We start from the raw sequence: 17,706 nt of genomic DNA on the forward strand, positions 1-17,706 counted from the left end.
AAATACTGAATATTGTCTCCTCTCACTTGCACCTCTCGATCAGGGCCACTGTTTTTTCAAACAAAAGAGTTAACGAGATCCTATTGCATCTTGTTTAATGTTTATTAACTACAGTTTGGAAACCACAAACGTAGAAAAAAAATATCATTTCCTTATTTTATTAAAACATATATAAAACATATAAAAAACATATATAATATATATATATAACACATATTGTGTTGTAAAGCCCACAATTCCCTACCAATGACAACAAAAAAATCATCTAATTGAGCATGCAGTTTTCATTAACCTGTTTGTTTTTTTTTTGTTTGTTTGTTTTTTTACAAATACCCAACAACACAAACACATGTGTTGTGTTGTGTTTTTTTCCATCATTTCTCACTGAAGCAATACCCATCCCGTATCAGATCTGTGTCATTACTCTAATTTTTGTTCCTAATGTACTTGAAAAACTTCTTAACTCTATTGATTGCAACAGTGGACTTTTTTCCCTCCGATCTTAACTCCATTTATCAATTACTTATTCTCTTAAAATCCTGCTTTTAAGAGATGGTTAGGTATTCACCATCTCTCACTCTTATTTATAGATTTTCTTTTCTTTTTCAGTAGTTCAGCCCTAGTCAACTTGGAGGTGTCATGTATTTGGCAATTTTATTTATGGTAGCACTCCCCTCCCCTCCCCTCCCCTCCCCTCCCCTCCCCTCCCCTCCCCTCCCCTCCCCTCCCCTCCCCTCCCCTCTTTTGCCTCCTCTCCCCAATTTTGCCTCCCCTCCACTCCCCCCCATCCCCTCCCCTCCCCTCCCGTCTCCTCCCCTCCCCTACACCCCCTCCCCTATTCTCCCTGTCCCTATACTCTGCTACACTCCCCTCCCCTATACTACCCTACACACTCCTACACTCCCCTCCCCTATCCTACCCTAAACTCCCGTTCACTACACTGCCCTACATTACCCTATGCCCCCCTCCCCTACACTCTCCTACACTCCCCTCCCGTATCCTACCCTACACTCCCCTAAACTCCGATCCCCTACACTACCGTATTCTCTCCTATGCTCCCCTCCCCTCTAACACGCTACACTACGCTATGCTACACTACGCTATGCTACCCTACCCTACCCTACCCTTCCCTACCCTACCCTACCCTACCCTACCCTACCCTACCCTACCCTACCCTACCCTACCCTACCCTACCCTACCCTACCCTACCCTACCCTACCCTACCCTACCCTACCCTACCCTACCCCACCCTATCCTATCCTATCCTATCCTATCCTATCCTATCCTATCCTATCCTATCCTATCCTATCCTATCCTATCCTATCCTATCCTATCCTATCCTATCCTACCCTCCCCCTGCCCTCCCCTCTCCTCCCCTCCCTTCCTTTTATTCCCTCCCCTTCCCTCCCCTCTTGTCTTCTTCTCTCCTCTCTTCTTTCTTTCGGGTAACTTCAAATCGCTTCAGTCGTTCTCATAGCTCCTGTCCCTGGCTGATTCACAGGAACCCATCAGCAGCAACCAGAAGCGCTCCAGCTGCTGTGTCACTGGTCGAGCAACAGTCTCCAACTGGGAATCGCTGACTTCGTTGTGTGGCTTAGACAGGTGCCTTGCAGTTCCACCGTGGCCTGGACGTTTCCTCTTGCTGTGTCCCCACCTACAGCGCACTTCTGCTTAGAAGCAGCAGCAGGCTTTGCAAGATGTCCCACTCCTTCCATTTTCAGTGGTTTAGCTTGGCTAGCCGGGTGGTGTCTGTCAATAGAAGACAACAACGAGATTTGGGTTAGAAACAGCTAACTGAGTAGTTCCTTTGCACAAGGGCAAGGAATATCTACCCCTTCCTACTGGAGGCTGCAGTGTCAGAGATAATGACGGGTCCTTCCGAGAGCTTTGAAATATCCCTTGGGGATGCTGAGTCCAGAGGACCAGAGCAAACCTGTCTAAAGTACACCGTGGAATCACTCGGAATGACTTCCTAGCAGAAGCATGTGTCTGATACGGCTTCAGCTGCTTGCAGTGTTCTTCTTCACCTCGTACCTAAATTCAGATGAGAGATCTCAATGAAGATGGAAAGGTTGAGAAATAGAGAAATCACTGATGTGCTTTGAGAACTTCTAAGGACTGAGTACTGCATCAATCCAATGTTGTAACATTAAGGATTGGTTAGAAAAGCAAACGTTAAAAACAAGGAAAGGGGAAGAACAAGTAAGCTTTCTTAAAGTATCTATTCTATTTAAGGTATCTTTAAAGAAGTAAATAAGTACTGAAATATATATGCAGATAGAGAGAGAGAGAGAGAGAGAGAGAGAGATACAGAAACCTAAGAGTCTGCTGTGCAGGTTAGCTTCTTGCTCTCTTTTCTAAAAGTCACAGTGAATGCAGCATCTGTGTGCGTTACAAGCATTACCCTCAGTCCAGCACAGGTACACACGAGAGGTCAGCCTGCAGGTTGCGGAGGCAAAGCAACTGCTCTGGCTGGATGTGAAGAGCCAAGACAGAAGTTGCTGTCAGGGAAAAGATACACAGAGGGGATGAAAAAGACGGAGTGTGCTTCCGACCTTCACAACTTCTAAGCAAGCGGAGATGAGGTTGTGGAAGAAGCAAATAAGCTGTTGATCTAGAAGCAGCCTGAAGATTGTCCTTAAGCAGGGCCTTGCATTCTTCATTTTTACAGCATTGCTTGCCTTCAAGTGCACGACGATGATTTTATGAACTTTCTACCACTACAGAAATGCACCGGATTCTTTCACAAAACTTACGGGTGGTACTTGGCAATATTGGTCAGCATTCTCTATTTCCTTCTTCATCTCAATTCTCTTTTGGCCTGTGAAGCTTTCCAGATCAGAGGAGAAGATCCACGGTAATACGGAGCTTTGGATACTGCAAAGGAAACGAAGAATCCTACTGACAACTCTTTTCAACCTCGCTTGCAAGCATCACAGAAAAGAACACCGAAAGAACACCGCTTTATCATGGGAAGCATAAATTGGAGCATAGGTGTCCTATAGCTGAAGCGAGGTGAAGCAGGTTCCACACAAGGTGAAGGAGCACACCCATAAGCATTTCCATAAAGCCGTGTTTTCAAACAAAGGGTTAAGATTTAGATTTTCTTACAAGTGAAGAATGAAGAAATAAAAGAAAAAGAAAATTACCAGGACATCCAGTTTTCCTCTAGCTTGCTTTGCTTCTTTCCGAATCTGAGTCTGGAGTGACAGTCAGGGAGCAGCGTTGTGCAGAAATGCCAAAGCCTCCCCAGCTGGTTGTACCTTCATCAGCAAGGGCTTTGATACTGCTGCCTCCTCAGCAACATCAGCCATTTCCGAGGAAAGCTGGTGTCCATCAGGTCAAATAGGAATGGGAAATCCCTCTTGCCACAACTTCACACTCACACCGGAGTTGGCAGGACAGGCCGATGGACAGAGAAGCGTCTGCAAGAGTGTTAGAAAACAGACTTTAGATTTCCGTCAACCCAGGAAGAATTACTTGCTCATCCCTTCAAAGTGAACTCTGAGTAGAAGGAGGGGATCCCAAGCTGCATTCCTGACATCTATGCTGCAAAGTCATCCAATGGGACATGTTACTGGACCAGCCTGTTACGAACAGAAACAGGACTTTGAGGTTATGCTGTTGGATTAGAATTAAGCTCAAAGAGTTAGTCCTTTGACGTGTTTTTGTTTGCAAGTGTTTTCACTGCTTCCCAGACAATGTCTCCAGCAAGCTAGCTGCTTGCTTCATTTGTTCTGTTCTGTTCTGTTCTGTTCTTTTTGATTCTGTTTTGTTTTGTTTTCTCAGCCAGGATTCTTAGAGAAATGAGATTAAAGTGATCATATTGTATGTCCACCCATCCCTCCCTCCCCTTCGCTTGTCCAGAGCTTTTACCTCGTCCAGCAGCTTGAATGAACTCGGTCCTAGGCGCAGTTGTGTCCAAGCCATTCTGTTCCTAGACGTGTTGTGAGAACAGACAGCTAAGTATTGGGGAGAGGACGTGCTGCTGTCTGCAGTGTGACCTCAGCGCTTACCAAACAGTAGGGAATACACAGAGAAGGGCCTTAGGAGAACTTCAAGCCCCAGATACGTTTTATGTGGAAACCATATTTCCCAAGATAACACTGGACGCAACTGCATAATCAAAAGGGATTCATTTCTTGGTTCATTCAACTCCTAGGTTTTAGTTTTAAAACATGTCTGTCTTGGCTTAAAGCACTCTTCCAATCTCTATTTCCAGTTCCTAGGATTTCCTGAAATAGGGAATCCCATTTTTTTCTTTGTACACTCTCCCAGCCTCTTTGTTTTCCTCTCCCCAAGAAACTTAGCACTGCTCTCTTCATACTTGACAACTAGATATGGAGCTGTATCAGCCAGAAGGAAGTTTCCTTCACACTTTCTGCTTCTTACGGTATCTGGGCTCTTACCTTTACACTTACTCACCCTTCCTACATTAGCACAAAGAAAGCTGTTTGGGAGATCTGATGTCTTGTTTTCCAGAAACTGCCCTGAATCACCTTTACGAGAGCTGTCCCACGCTGCGAGCACAAGTCTTGCAGTCTGGCCAGATATTTGCCTTCTAAGTCAATAACCAAATCTGTTACAAAGGTAAGAACATGTAATTAATGCAAAGGAAATCCTTTTATCCTTTTATTTTGATCCAAATTCACTTTTTTTTTTTTTTTTTTTTTTCTAGACCAAGAATGAATCGTGGAGAACCACCAAAACTCAGGTGAGAAATGAAATGACAAATGTTAAGGTCAGGCAGCTTGCCCACTGCCATTGCTACCCTGAAAGCAGATGGAGTGCATCTTCATACGCCACAGCCTGAGACACTAGTCGACAGGCCAGCCCGTGTGAGGAAGTCCATTGCTGCCTGAATTTTAACATGACAGGGGGACTCTTAAGCCTCTTGTTTATGCTTTAGTACTTGCGGTCTATGGGAGGACCACAGCACACTCTTCTCTGTCTCCCCTTATTTGTTGATCGTCTGTAGGAAGAAGAGAACGTGCAGAGGCCCTCACCCGTACATTGGGTCTGTTCTCACTCTGTGCAGCTCCATCATTGAGCAAAGTACCAACCTTGAGGCTTCTGTAAGGACTTGACACAAACTACAGAATACTACAATGAAGCATTCACAACAAAACCACATTTTTTTCCGCAGCCAAGCATCAAAACACTTACAGAAGGGCGTGGTCCCTCTCTGTGCACCTCAAGGGGAGATCCACAAATCCTCACGTGGTTTCATCGCATCCAGCACCCTTCTCTGTGCCTCCCAGCTAAACGTGCACAGAGGCAGCTGTTGCCAAAGTGCTGTGGTGACACAATTCAGTTCTGTTTCTGAAGTCATCACCGCAGGCGCCTCCCAGTGACGGCACAACACTCTCTGTTGCTAATGCGTCTGTCTCAGAAACAGCTAGGGAAGTACCACTATGCCCAAACTGACTTGAATTAGAGTAGTTCCCAAATTGTTCTCTGCTCCCCTACATCTGTGGAAGGTGTGTGATCAATCTTTTCCTTGAGAAAGGACTACAGAGCAAAAGAGCTTGATTCTGAGACGTTGCCCGTCCTTGTAGAGCAGTTCACCTTTGATTTCCATGTCAGAAAAAAGAAGGTGAAATCAACAATTCCCTTCCTCTGAGCTGGGAATAGGAAAGAAGCCCAATTCTCCAGGAAGCCTTCAAAAGGAAACTCTGCATTTCTTTGTTAAACACCTTGTTTAATTTCTTGAAAGAAATCTTTCCCAGGACTTTGCAACTGCGGTGGTTCAAAGCGGGTGGGCAGCCGAGTTCCACCACGGCCGCTCTCTCACTCCCCCTCCTCAAAGGGAAAGGGGGAGAAAATACGATGCAAAGGGCTCCAGGGCTGAGATAAGGACAGGGCGATGGCTCAACAAGTATCGTGACGGGCAAAGCAGACTCAGCAGAGTGACCCTCAGGGTCCCTCCCTGCCCCTGCTCCCCGTGGGGTCCCTCCCATGGGATGCCGCCCTTCCCCAGCTGATCCCACACGGGCTGCCCACAGGCAGCAGCTCCTCAAGCACTGCTCCCACACGGCTCCGTCCCACGGGCTCCATCCATCCATCCATCCCCCAGGAGCAAACTGCTCCAGCACGGGTCCCCCACGGCTGGGCGGCAGCTCCCCCCAGCCCCCCTGCTCCTGCGGGGGCTCCTCTCCATGGCTGCAGCTGCGGCCCGGGGCCTGCTCCTGCTGCGGGGGCTCTCCACAGGCCGCAGCCTCCTCCAGGCCACAGCCACCTGCTCCACCGGGGGCTCCTCCACCCACAGGGGGGCAGCAGCGTGGAGATCTGCTCCATGGGGGACCCATGGGTGCAGGGGGACAGCCTGCTCCACCAGGGGCCTCTCCCTGCACAGCCCGCAGGGGAACTGCTGCTGTGAGCCTGGAGCACCTCCTGCCTCCTGCTGCACTCACCTTGGGGGCTGCAGGGCTGCTGCTCACTCCTTGCTCTTCCAGCTTCTGTTGTGCAGCAGTATTTCCCCCTGCTTACATCTGCTCTCCCAGAGGTGCAAACAACATCGCTTATTGGCTCAGCTCTGGCAAGCGCCGGGGCCCTTTTGGAGCTATCTGGAGCTGGCTGTTGTCTGGATTGTTCTCACAGACGCCATCCCTGCAGGCCCCTGCTACCAAACCCTTGCCACGTAAATCCGATCGAAGTGTATGCAGCAATTACAAAGCCGCTGTGCTTTGGGCTGTCACGATCCTTCTGCAAGTGCAGGGGAGGTGCAGGGTTGCTTTGCATTTCCAAAAGGAGGAAGAAAGCCTCCAACCCCACTGGACCTCAGCCACTTGCAGGATCCAAGCAACGCTCCCCACTTTCAGTTATCTCCCTCCCATGCACACAGTGGGAGCAAGGTTGAACAAGCACATTTTTGAAAATGTTTATCTTAATGAAGAATAAAAGAAGTCTACAACACCCAATCCCTCTGTGCACCCAAGGCAAAAATCGTGGACTATTCTGCCTCAACACTATTTTCAGACCCAATTTGTCAAGTCATCTAGCAGAGGATTTCTCTCTTGTTCACTCACTAGCTTAGTAGAGCACCAGTTTACATAGGTGCTGGAGCAGATTCCTCAGCCATCTGAAGGGACTTGATCCCAGAAAAGTTCAAAACTGCAGATGACTCATGATTTTGTGGTGAAGCATCTATTAAATGAGAGCTGTTCCGCTTAGGGCACAGTGAGACAATGTGAGAAGAACCCTGTATCTCACTGATTGAGGCTTTATAACTCTACAGAATTGTCAGTCAACAATAAATGGAAAGTGCAGGAGATATGTTCTTTCTTCCTCCTTTCCCTGCCATACATTAGCAGAGAGATTGTGGTGGGATATAGGTTCAGAGCCTCACAGAAGAAGGATTTGAACCCAGGCTCTCCACAGTCTGCACCACTGCCTTCCTGATGGCTTTTGACTATTTTATTTTATTTTATTTTATTTTATTTTATTTTATTTTATTTTATTTTATTTTATTTTATTTTATTTTATTAGTATTATTATTCTTCTTTTTCTGGGTGGTGTCTAAGTCTTGGGGGGAAGAACAAACTGTGGGAGGAGGGAATGCTACTACTGTCTGTGACAGTGGTGATTTCTGGACAGTGTTAGCAACAGAGCTTCTGCAGAGAAGAGAAAATGCCAGGCGGTCTCTGTTGGTATTCCATGTACTGAGTACTGAGTGCAGTTTTGGGCTCCACAGTATAAGAAAAAGACATAAACCTGTTAGAGAGTGTCGAAAGAAGGGCAACAAACAAGAGGGTCTCTTTTAACAGGGGGATTGAGGTTTGTGGCAAGGTTTTGGTAGCAATTTAGGGGCTGCACTGTGCTGGACACAGCAACAGACGCACCATAAGCCAAAGTCAGACAATAAGCCAAGGTGTGTTTACGTGTGGTTTACTGTGGTTTAACGTGGTTTACGTATAGAAGAAAGTTTTTGCCTAGTGGTGAGTATACTGCAGATTTGCTGCATTGTTCTAAATTAAATAGCAAGATAAGTGATGGCATCGTAGGCTGGGAAAATATTTCTAGAGTATCAGCGCATTTTGAGCATCATTTTAACTGTTTATGCAAACATGAAGATTATTAAAATCAGTGTTTATTTATGTCTGTATGTAAACAGGTGATCATGTTGTATAGCATGCAGTAAATGGTTTGTGAATGCTGCTTGAAGAATGAAAAGAGTAAGTCAGCTCCACAAGGAATAAATGAATTTTGTTTATTTGTGCAATGCAGAGATTAGAATTAGACCAACAGCATGGAACCAAAGTCTTGCTGTGTGCCTTTTATCTGTAGGACAGTTCATGGAGGCTTCAGCAGCCCTATCTGTTTTCTAGCACTCTGAAATGTCCTCTGTGGTGCTGCACCCAGTTGAAAGCCTGCACTGATTGTGCTGAACTTTCCTAACAGGAGGCACGGGTCCTTCGTCGGACGCTGGCTGGGGATGTATGCTGCGATGCGGGCAGATGATGCTGGCCCAAGCACTGATCTGCAGACACTTAGGGAGAGGTGAGTGCTGGTCCTGAGGGAACTTCGGTATTGTCTGCAGACGCTTCTTCGTAAGTACTCCATTAAAAGCACAAACCCTGAATTTATTAGTGAGACTTTCTTTGATGCCCTGGTAACAGTTCCTAATGAATCAATTCATATTCAGCTGGGTGAAATCATCCCAGCCTGAAGCAGAGAAATAGGCATAGAAGGAGAACAAATGGGGAATCCTGTCGCCATTATTTTATAAACCTTTTAGTGTAACACCCAAGTTGAGGCCAAGGGAAAACCTGCCACCGTGGGACAGTGCTCTTACCCTTCTCTTCACTACTCACTTGTCAGCAGCACGAGGTCCAAACCCCCCTGGTGCAAGCTCTTAAGCATGCATGTCACATCCCAGGATGCTGCCAGTGGAGTGTTTGGACTTTCTGTATGGATCTTATGTTGTTATTTAATGGGTGCTTAGAAATCCAACAAGGTCTAAACACAGCCTGTACTTTTAAATAATCTTGGAAGCTCAGAGATACTGGAATGGCTATCAACACGCAGCATGATCCGTCAGAATATGTTTGCAGTTGATGTTTTTGTTTTGTTTTATTTTCCCTGTTTTGACAATCTAGCCTATGATGATAAAGGGCAGCTTGATGATAAATAACAAGCTTGGAATTCCAGGAGCTCTACACAAAATGTAAATATTCGAGATGAATTGAAATGTCTTTTAACATCTCATTATAAAGCTTTCTGCTGTCTAGACATTTGATCAGTGTAATGAAAACGTCACCATTTTTTATTCTATATCAATTTTTCCTTTCAGATTGGCAATGGGAAAAACACAAAAAACAACCAGAAGAATATCACAGAATCCTACGATGCTTTCTCGACAGGAAGGCTTGCTGTTATTCAATCCACCAGATGGGTAAGAACAAACATAAACTTTCAGGTTTTTTCCACTGAAATTTCTACTGTGTTGAATCACTAATTTGCAGTATGTTAATTCATAATTTTAAAAAGTGGATGTGAAGACAAGGTGTATGCTTATACAAAAATAAAAAGGTATGCAGATGGGCGCAAAGACTAGTAGTACAGAAACATTCCCTGAGACCTAAATAAAGCCATGTACTAGAATGTAGCTCTTGATAAACTCTGTAAGCCTTGGGTACCAGAGTCAGTAATGTTAGAATAGACAGTCTTGTAGCTTATTGCTGTAATTTGTAATAAAGGGCACTAACATTTGTTAACTTGTAATTCTCATTGTAGTTTAGAAGCCTTTTGTTTATTAAAGAAACTGGCACTCCCTAAGTTTTGAAAAGAGCATAGATTGAGAAAATAATTGTTATTGCTAAATACAGATTACAGTTACTCTAGAATGTTTGACAGTCACAGTATTTACTGTATATTGTTCCCACATTCTTTATGGTCTCATTTTTCTTTGATTTTGTGTACGTGTGTCTTTTTTTCACTATGAAAACAGCACAGGTGGGTGTTGGAGAGGGGAAGTCAATTGGAGAATGGTTTGGACCAAATACAGTTGCTCAAGTACTAAAGTAAGTGAGATCATACCAGTCTCATTCAGAACGTACTCCCCTGGGGCAGCCAAGACAAGGCCCAGGCAGAGTTTTGAAGGCTGCATCTCCCCCTGTCCCACAGTCAGGAATGTACTTGCCATCTATTTACAAGCGCAGCATGGAATGTCATGCCACAGCTCGGTGTGCAGGTACTGAGTTGGGAATGGGTGACCTCTAAATTTTAATAAAGGAAGAGCCTGAGGAGAAGAAACTGCAGGAAAGTCTCCTGCTATGCCGTCTGCATGCCCTCACCAGTCACACCACAGATGTATATTCCTTTCTGCACAGTGGCACAGCTCTGGCAGGTCGAGAGTGCCACCGTGTAGGTCGGAGTGGTGGTGTGAAACATCAGAGAGAAGCCATCTCGGCTGAGGAGGGAACTGAGCTGCAATTCCTCCCTTTCTGAGCAGCAGTTCTGCCAGCAAGGCTACTGGATAAAGATGGGCAGCTCCTCATAGTCTGGGAGCCACACTGAAAGGAACTGAGGCTGCTCAGTTCTCCAGGGGTACGTGGAGGTGTCTTACCTCAGGCAGGGGCTAGGCTACAGGTCCTGCGAGCTCAGCAGCAAGTCTTTGACACCCTGGAACAGGCACATGATCTGAAGAGGGAGGGGAGCTGAAGCATGCCCTGGACTCCAGATCTTTCATGGCCAAGTTTTTCATGGTGAAACGCTCACCCCCATTTCTTTCTGGCTTATTTGAAACAGCTAATTCTGCCAGTGCAGCTTAAGAGTGTAGCTCCCTTCCCCAAAGGTTTGGATTTTGCAGAAGTGGACATAAAACTGTGTGCTGCTGTCTCCCACTGAAGTTTTGGTGCCCCAAACCCTTAGCTGATTTAGCTTTTAACGCCCCATTTCTGCTGTGCACGCAGGCTCAGGCAGAAGTAATTCCACTGAATTCAGTGGAATTTCTTAAGCAAAAAGTAATCTGCAAAACCGGCATAGGAATTTTTTTCTTTTCCAGATGAGAAAAGACACAATTGGGCAAGAGCCCAGTGCAGAGACTGTCGAGTGCAATAAAAAGTAATAAACTTGATGTAGTTGAACTGTTACTGTCACTGCACTTAGCAGTAAGACAAAACAGTTTGCACATGGTGCAGCGCATATGTTTTTCCTGGTACCACTCAGTACCTATTTTTCTAAAGATATTAAACATTTAATGTTTAAAGTTTTCTTTTTCTTACATGGAGACTTTAAAAAATGCAGAAAGGATGTTTTTTCTTAAGAAAAAAAAAATAAATAAATGGTTCTGAGTGTAAAGCTACCCTTTTGATCCAACTAGTTTATATTAATTAGTACCTTAATGTTTTCTAGGAAGCTTGCTTTATTTGATGAATGGAATTCATTAGCAGTTTATGTATCTATGGGCAATACGGTGGTCATTGAAGACATCAGGAAGTGACACCTCATCAGTTTTCTGGTAACAGTTTCTGATTTGACTCCATTTGCCAGCATGTATCTAAACATGAACAAATACTTGGGGGGCCATGGGTTTGTCTTGCAAGGGTAAGAAGAGGGAAGAAGGACATACAAACTCAGTTGTGTTTTTTTGATCCCTGATGCCAACTTCGTGCTCACATCACTGGATGTGAAGAGCTCCTTGAAGAATTTCTACTGTCATCATTGCTGCCATTTCATTTCTCTGGCGTTTTATAGGCAAAGCTTGACACTATTAATAACATTAATAGGACATGTCACTGCAGTCTTAAATTGTCATCCCCCAATCATTGATCTAACGTCTCACTTGGACGTGCCAGCACATACTGTCTGCTAGAATTACTTCTACTAAATAGCTGTAATTGCCATGCCCGGCTCGTTTTGTCTTGGGTGCCCTATAAAGATCCCTGGCAAACTAGCTTAATTCACTACTGAGAGGAAGATCTGCTTTGTGTTCCTCTGTGCATTGACTGATTTCTAGTTTTATTCCCGCAGAAAAAATGTGCTGGTGCCCTCCTCAGAGCAGTAGCGCGTCCCACAGCAGTGCACATTTGCACAGAAGTGCTCTTGGCCGAAGCAAGAAGGCAGGAGGACTCTGCACAGGCTGGAAAGCCCTCTTGCTTATTATACCTCTACGACTAGGGATAAATCACATAAATCCCGTATATATTGATGCATTTAAAGTAAGGTTTTCTTTCAATTCATTGCTTGTTACTGTCAAATAAGTTTGGGTATCTGTGATGTCAGTAAAGAAATGAATGACAATTTCCTTTATTCCTTTTGAACTCCTAGGAATGCTTTAAGATGCCACAGTCTTTGGGAGCATTAGGAGGGAAACCAAATAATGCCTATTATTTCATAGGATTTTTAGGTGAGGAAAAAAGAAACTTATTCCAAATTGTGTGATTCTGTGAAATGTGCAGATGATCAAAAGAGAACATTTTTTGAAGGGGAAATAGTAAGGGGTCTAAGCGTGAACCTCTAGAAGTAAAGAAAGATGAGAATAGAATAAAATAAATGAAGAAGCATATCTAAAAGAGTTTAGAAACAGTATGAGATGATCCTTAACAGGAGCAGAAAGTTAACAGCAAAGCTAGGTGTAAAAATAAGTGATGACATCAACAAGAGCAACATACTGAGAATAGCTGATAGCATTTGACAAGTGTATTGGTCAAATGTCACTTTTATTTTCTTGTATTTCAAAACTGTTTCTGATAGCAGTATCTTTTTCACCTTTTGCATACCTTCTGTTATTAAGTATTGCTCTAATTAATTTCAAATGCATTCCTTCAGATTTCACCCCACTTTGGGCCAAAATTTTGCAACCCTATTTTGTCCTTTTGTAAAACCTAACCTGTTTTAGTTAGGCTTTTTTGTTCCAATTTCTGAATGAATGCCTAATGGGATTACAGATTGCATCTGTGAACATCCTGTACCTTTTAATCTGTCAAATGTTAGTGTTTACAACACTTGAGATTTAAAAAAAAAAAAAGTACTGGATCTCACATGGAAAAATAAAAGTATGTGACAAAGATAGAACATAACCAACCAAAAAATTACAGTAATAGGTGACAATAGGAAGTTATACTAAATACCCTGTGGGAAACGCTGTGTCTAAACCTTCCGATTCTCTTAAAGAATCCCTAGCTGGAAAGTCTAGATTATACTGACTGCGATGGCAATCTAATTTCTATTTTACAGTTCTGGACCAAGTGCTTATTAATGTCACTTGCTTATTTTTAACATACGGCTTTTACCCATCCAGGCAATGAGCTGATCTATCTGGACCCTCACACCACTCAAAGCTTTGTAGATTCAGAAGAAAATGGCACGGTTGACGATGAGAGTTTCCACTGCCAGGAAGCCCCACATAGAATGAAGATCATGAATTTGGACCCTTCAGTAGCTTTAGTAAGTGTCAGGAAATCTTGAATGCATGTACTTTATCTCAAAGTAATGTCTCTCTACATTGGTAAGGGCAGCAATGCATCTCCTTGAACAGAACCAAGATCACAAAGCTGTCTTCTGTGATCAACACATAGTAGTTTGTACATAACTACATGGAGAATCTTAGGGCAAGTGGGGAGCTGTCTGTACTGTAGGAGCTCGCTTTGTTTTCTTTACTGAGCAGCTTTTACTTCTTTCAAGAGGCATTATAATGGTCAGAGCAAGGAACTGAAACAGGTTTACGTGTTTTATTCTATCACTACTTTATGTTTGGTCACCTCTAGACAAGTTACTTAAACTTACTTTCTATCGTAAGTTGAAAATGTTTAAGTGGAATTATTGTATTTCACCCCAAATTACAAATACAAATGTATTATTTGTAATTCACCCAAAATGTCATGGGGGTACTGTGGTATTTGAAAAAATTGGATCTGATCCCATGCCAGTATCCTGTGATTGGGTGATTGGCAGTTGTCACCAGTGGGATGTGTTTCTAAAGCTTTAAACAATCTGTAAAGATACCGGTATCTGTCATTCATTCACATACCTGTTTTTTAATACTGCTGCTTTTTAGAAAGTTTTTTTGTTTTGTTTTGTTTTAATACTTAACTACGTAACTGTGCAAAATGTGGCATGATGAAACGAGACAGACAAAATCATAATGAAGAGCAAATATTTTCAGTATAGATACCAGAATGGAAATGTTCCTTAGGTGGTCCATCATCTACAAGTTTTCAGCTTCTGCTGATACCTGGACTGTAGGAACTGGGTGGCGCTCCATGGAGGAGCACACAGGAGCTGCTGCTATTTTTTGCTTGACTATTTCGTTAGGGGTTTGCAGGGCCTTGTTCTCCCCGTGGGTTCTCTCCCTAGAGCTGCCACATATTTGGAGTCTTATATCTACTGATCGTACAGGGCATTACTGTATCAGAGGTCAAACCACCTTACCTGCTGGTACCACATACCTACCATCTGCAAAGGTAAAACTCTGTGTGTTTGTTTTTTCCCCTAAGGGCTTCTTTTGCAAAGAAGAATGTGATTTTGATAACCGGTGTAGTCTTGTACAAAAGGTAAGAGTGGGAACTTAGCATCTCGATTTGTTCTTTATAAAGTCTGGTTTTTATTGTCTGTTTTTTGTAAAATTTTCCTTTGCATTTTCCTTTGTATACAAATTGTATGAGCCATGGAGAAGAATGCATTAAAGCATCAGGGTAAGGCAATACTACTGAATTGCTAATTGGAAATTGTTCAGCACTTTACCAGCCACAAACCCTGCCAGTTGGAAAATGGGTGTAAACATCCACACTTGAAGGTGTTACTGGGTGACACTTGCTTTTAACTTCTAATTCTCACTAAATGACTAAGGTTTAACTGCCATATTGTAGTGATGTATCAATGATTTGCTTCCTGATCCTTTTTTATTGTTTGACATAATAGATTGCGTGTTCTAATTATGACTGTTAGTCCCTGCTATCTTAAAGATCTGATTCTGTAAGTGCTGCAGGCCTCTAGCTCCTGCTGATCTAGGGAGAACAGAAGGTGCTGGCTGCCACAGGAAACAGACTTGAGGATGTTTCTGCATGCAGCTGTTAAGCTAAGCACCAGACGTCTGAATGTAAAGTACCATCAACCTCTAAGGGCATTTATTTAAAAAAAAAAAAAATCATCTAAGGAAAACAGTTTGTAAATAACTGAAATACAGGACAGAAGGTAACTTCTCTTTGAAGAGGAATAGCGTTTGGCTTCAGGAACACCTTTTTTCCTGACCAAAACCTGTCCTTCAAAATCTGATGCGTTTTTTTTTTTTTTTTCCCCTTTGGAGGAGCTGATAGATCTGTCTTTTGTGCTATTGATCAACAGAAAACTTGAGGAGAGTTCTATGCAAGCAACTTTCTTTTAAAAAGCAGAAAATATTGTACATTCCTAGTGTGCTTGCTACCTGTAAACAAAATTACAGGTTTGCAGATATCAAAGCTGATATCAAAAGATGATAAGACTGATAATTTGTAGTACAGTTCAAGAGATCTGTCTTCCAGATGTGTTTTAACTAGGGATGTATTACAGAGACCATGGTGCTTGGATTTCACAGTATGTCTGTATAAAGACTTTTTTTTCCTGATGGACATGCGTAATTAAAAAACACTTTCAATTAAGCAGACACGTTTTGTGTTTGAAGCGTCTCCCGAGCCAGCTTTTAAAATGAAAGCATTCTGTCCTCAGGAGATTCTAAAGCAGCAGAGTCTACGGATGTTTGAGCTGGTCCAGAAGCACCCGCCACACTGGCCTCCTTTCATACCTCCAACAAAACCAGAAGTGACAACCACAGGAGCAGGTAAGGCACCGATTAAAAGCCTAATTGTGCAATGTTATGTTCCTCGTTAGCAAATAAAAGAATAATCACAGGTAGAATAACTATCCTTTGTGAGTGTCAAGCAATATATAGCAGGCATGTATCCAAACAAGCCATACAATTGCTAGCACAGATTTTTTTTTTCACTCTTACAAAGTACTTTTCTGGAATGCGTCTTTCAAAGTTTTTTTTTTTAAGTGAACAAAATCAGGCATGTCTTTAGAAGCATTTTTTTCTTTATCTTTTTTTACAGAACTCATTGAATCTACTGACAAGCTATTTGAATTGGAAGAAGAATTTGAAATCCTGAGTGTGTGAAGGAAACTGTGGTGACTCTTCTGAGTGTTGAATATATTGGTAATATTATTGCATTGACTTAAACAGCCATGTTAGCCCCGAAGTGCCTGAAATTATGGATAACAGAGCACAGAAATCTAGTAGCATCCAAAACTCCAAGGGCAGTTTAACACACAAGCTTCCCCGGATGGAAAGGCAGTAAGAGATCTTGTGATAAGATGCTTAAAGGGAATCTCTTTTTAACGTACCTTAGCTGGAGACAAACGGGCCTTTGAGATTAAGGCAAAAATACATGTATCACTGGGCACCATGTTTGGAGAAAGGGATAACCCAAATGGATATTTCTTGCTCTCATATAATAATGCAATAGTTTAGTTCTTCAAGCAAAACAGTCTTCAGTTCAGGAGGATGTTTACTTCTGTTCCCTCCTGTGGGCTGCGTCATAGGAAAAATACATTGTCTTGTTTAAAAGATTGACTGGATCAGGAGAAAATTGTTTCCTTGTTAAATATTTTAACATGTATTTGAGCAACCAGACTTTATTACAAAAATGTTTCTGTAAAAGGAACTATGTCTAATGGACACATTTTGCAATAGCCTTCCTGTTTCTGGGAGACCTCAAGAGGAACAGGAGCCTCAAATAGTTGATACAGATCACAACCACTGTTATAGTTATGGTATATTTCACCTTGACCTTAAAATTCAAATGATTAAAACTTAGGTTATTTCTTTCTGAGTTAAAACGAGCCAAAGGTGGTTTAACTGTACCTTATTTATTTTAGAATAGATTTACACAAGTTTCTCTGTTACAGCACTTTATCTGTGCATCTAATAAATTTCTTAAGCTTTTCTTAGGTTGTATGCTGCTATGTTTGGTTAATTTGTGTGAACTAAATATAAACCAGGTGATCTTAAAACTTAATATAGAAGCGTACACAGATTACTGAATTGTTGCTTTTTGACTTCTTGCCTTTTGAAATCTGTTTTGGTAGAAGTGCCTTAACCCTACAGGTTTATCAGAACAGCCTGGGCAGTTTTATTTCTAAGGCAGAGAATCTCTCTCTAGCAGCCATAAGAAAAACAGTTCAGAATAAAGAAAGGCAAAGGTTTTTAATCCATGCTGAAGTTCCTTTTCACTACCAGACAGTCCCCCTTGTGGTCATGTTGTCATGCTAGTGTAATGAACATGAACTGCAGACTTTCATCTTCACCAATAAATGACAACATAGAGAAATACCGAATATTGTCTCCTCTAACTTGCACCTCTCGATCAGGGCCACTGTTTTTTCAAACAAAAGAGTTAACGAGATCCTATTGCATCTTGTTTAATGTTTATTAACTACAGTTTGGAAACCACAAACGTAGAAAAAAAATATCATTTCCTTATTTTATTAAAACATATATAAAACATATATAAAACATATATAATATATATATATAACACATATTGTGTTGTAAAGCCCACAATTCCCTACCAATGACAACAAAAAAATCATCTAATTGAGCATGCAGTTTTCATTAACCTGTTTTTTTTTCTTTTTTTTTTTTACAAATACCCAACAACACATACACATGTGTTGTGTTGTGTTTTTTTCCATCATTTCTCACTGAAGCAATACCCATCCCGTATCAGA

At 42.4% G+C, this 17,706-nt stretch overlaps 1 long non-coding RNA gene across 1 annotated transcript; it reads left to right on the plus strand.

Moving 5' to 3' along the window:
* Positions 1-8,389: 8,389 nt before the first annotated feature.
* LOC139999156 (uncharacterized) lies at positions 8,390-10,200 on the plus strand. Its single transcript, XR_011804292.1, has 3 exons — positions 8,390-8,499; positions 9,293-9,394; positions 9,950-10,200. It is a non-coding gene; the product is annotated as an uncharacterized lncRNA (long non-coding RNA).
* The last annotated feature ends 7,506 nt before the right edge of the window (positions 10,201-17,706 follow it).

Source organism: Anas platyrhynchos, chromosome 20 (assembly GCF_047663525.1).
Source record: "Anas platyrhynchos isolate ZD024472 breed Pekin duck chromosome 20, IASCAAS_PekinDuck_T2T, whole genome shotgun sequence".
In the NCBI taxonomy this organism is placed as follows: Eukaryota; Metazoa; Chordata; class Aves; order Anseriformes; family Anatidae; genus Anas; species Anas platyrhynchos.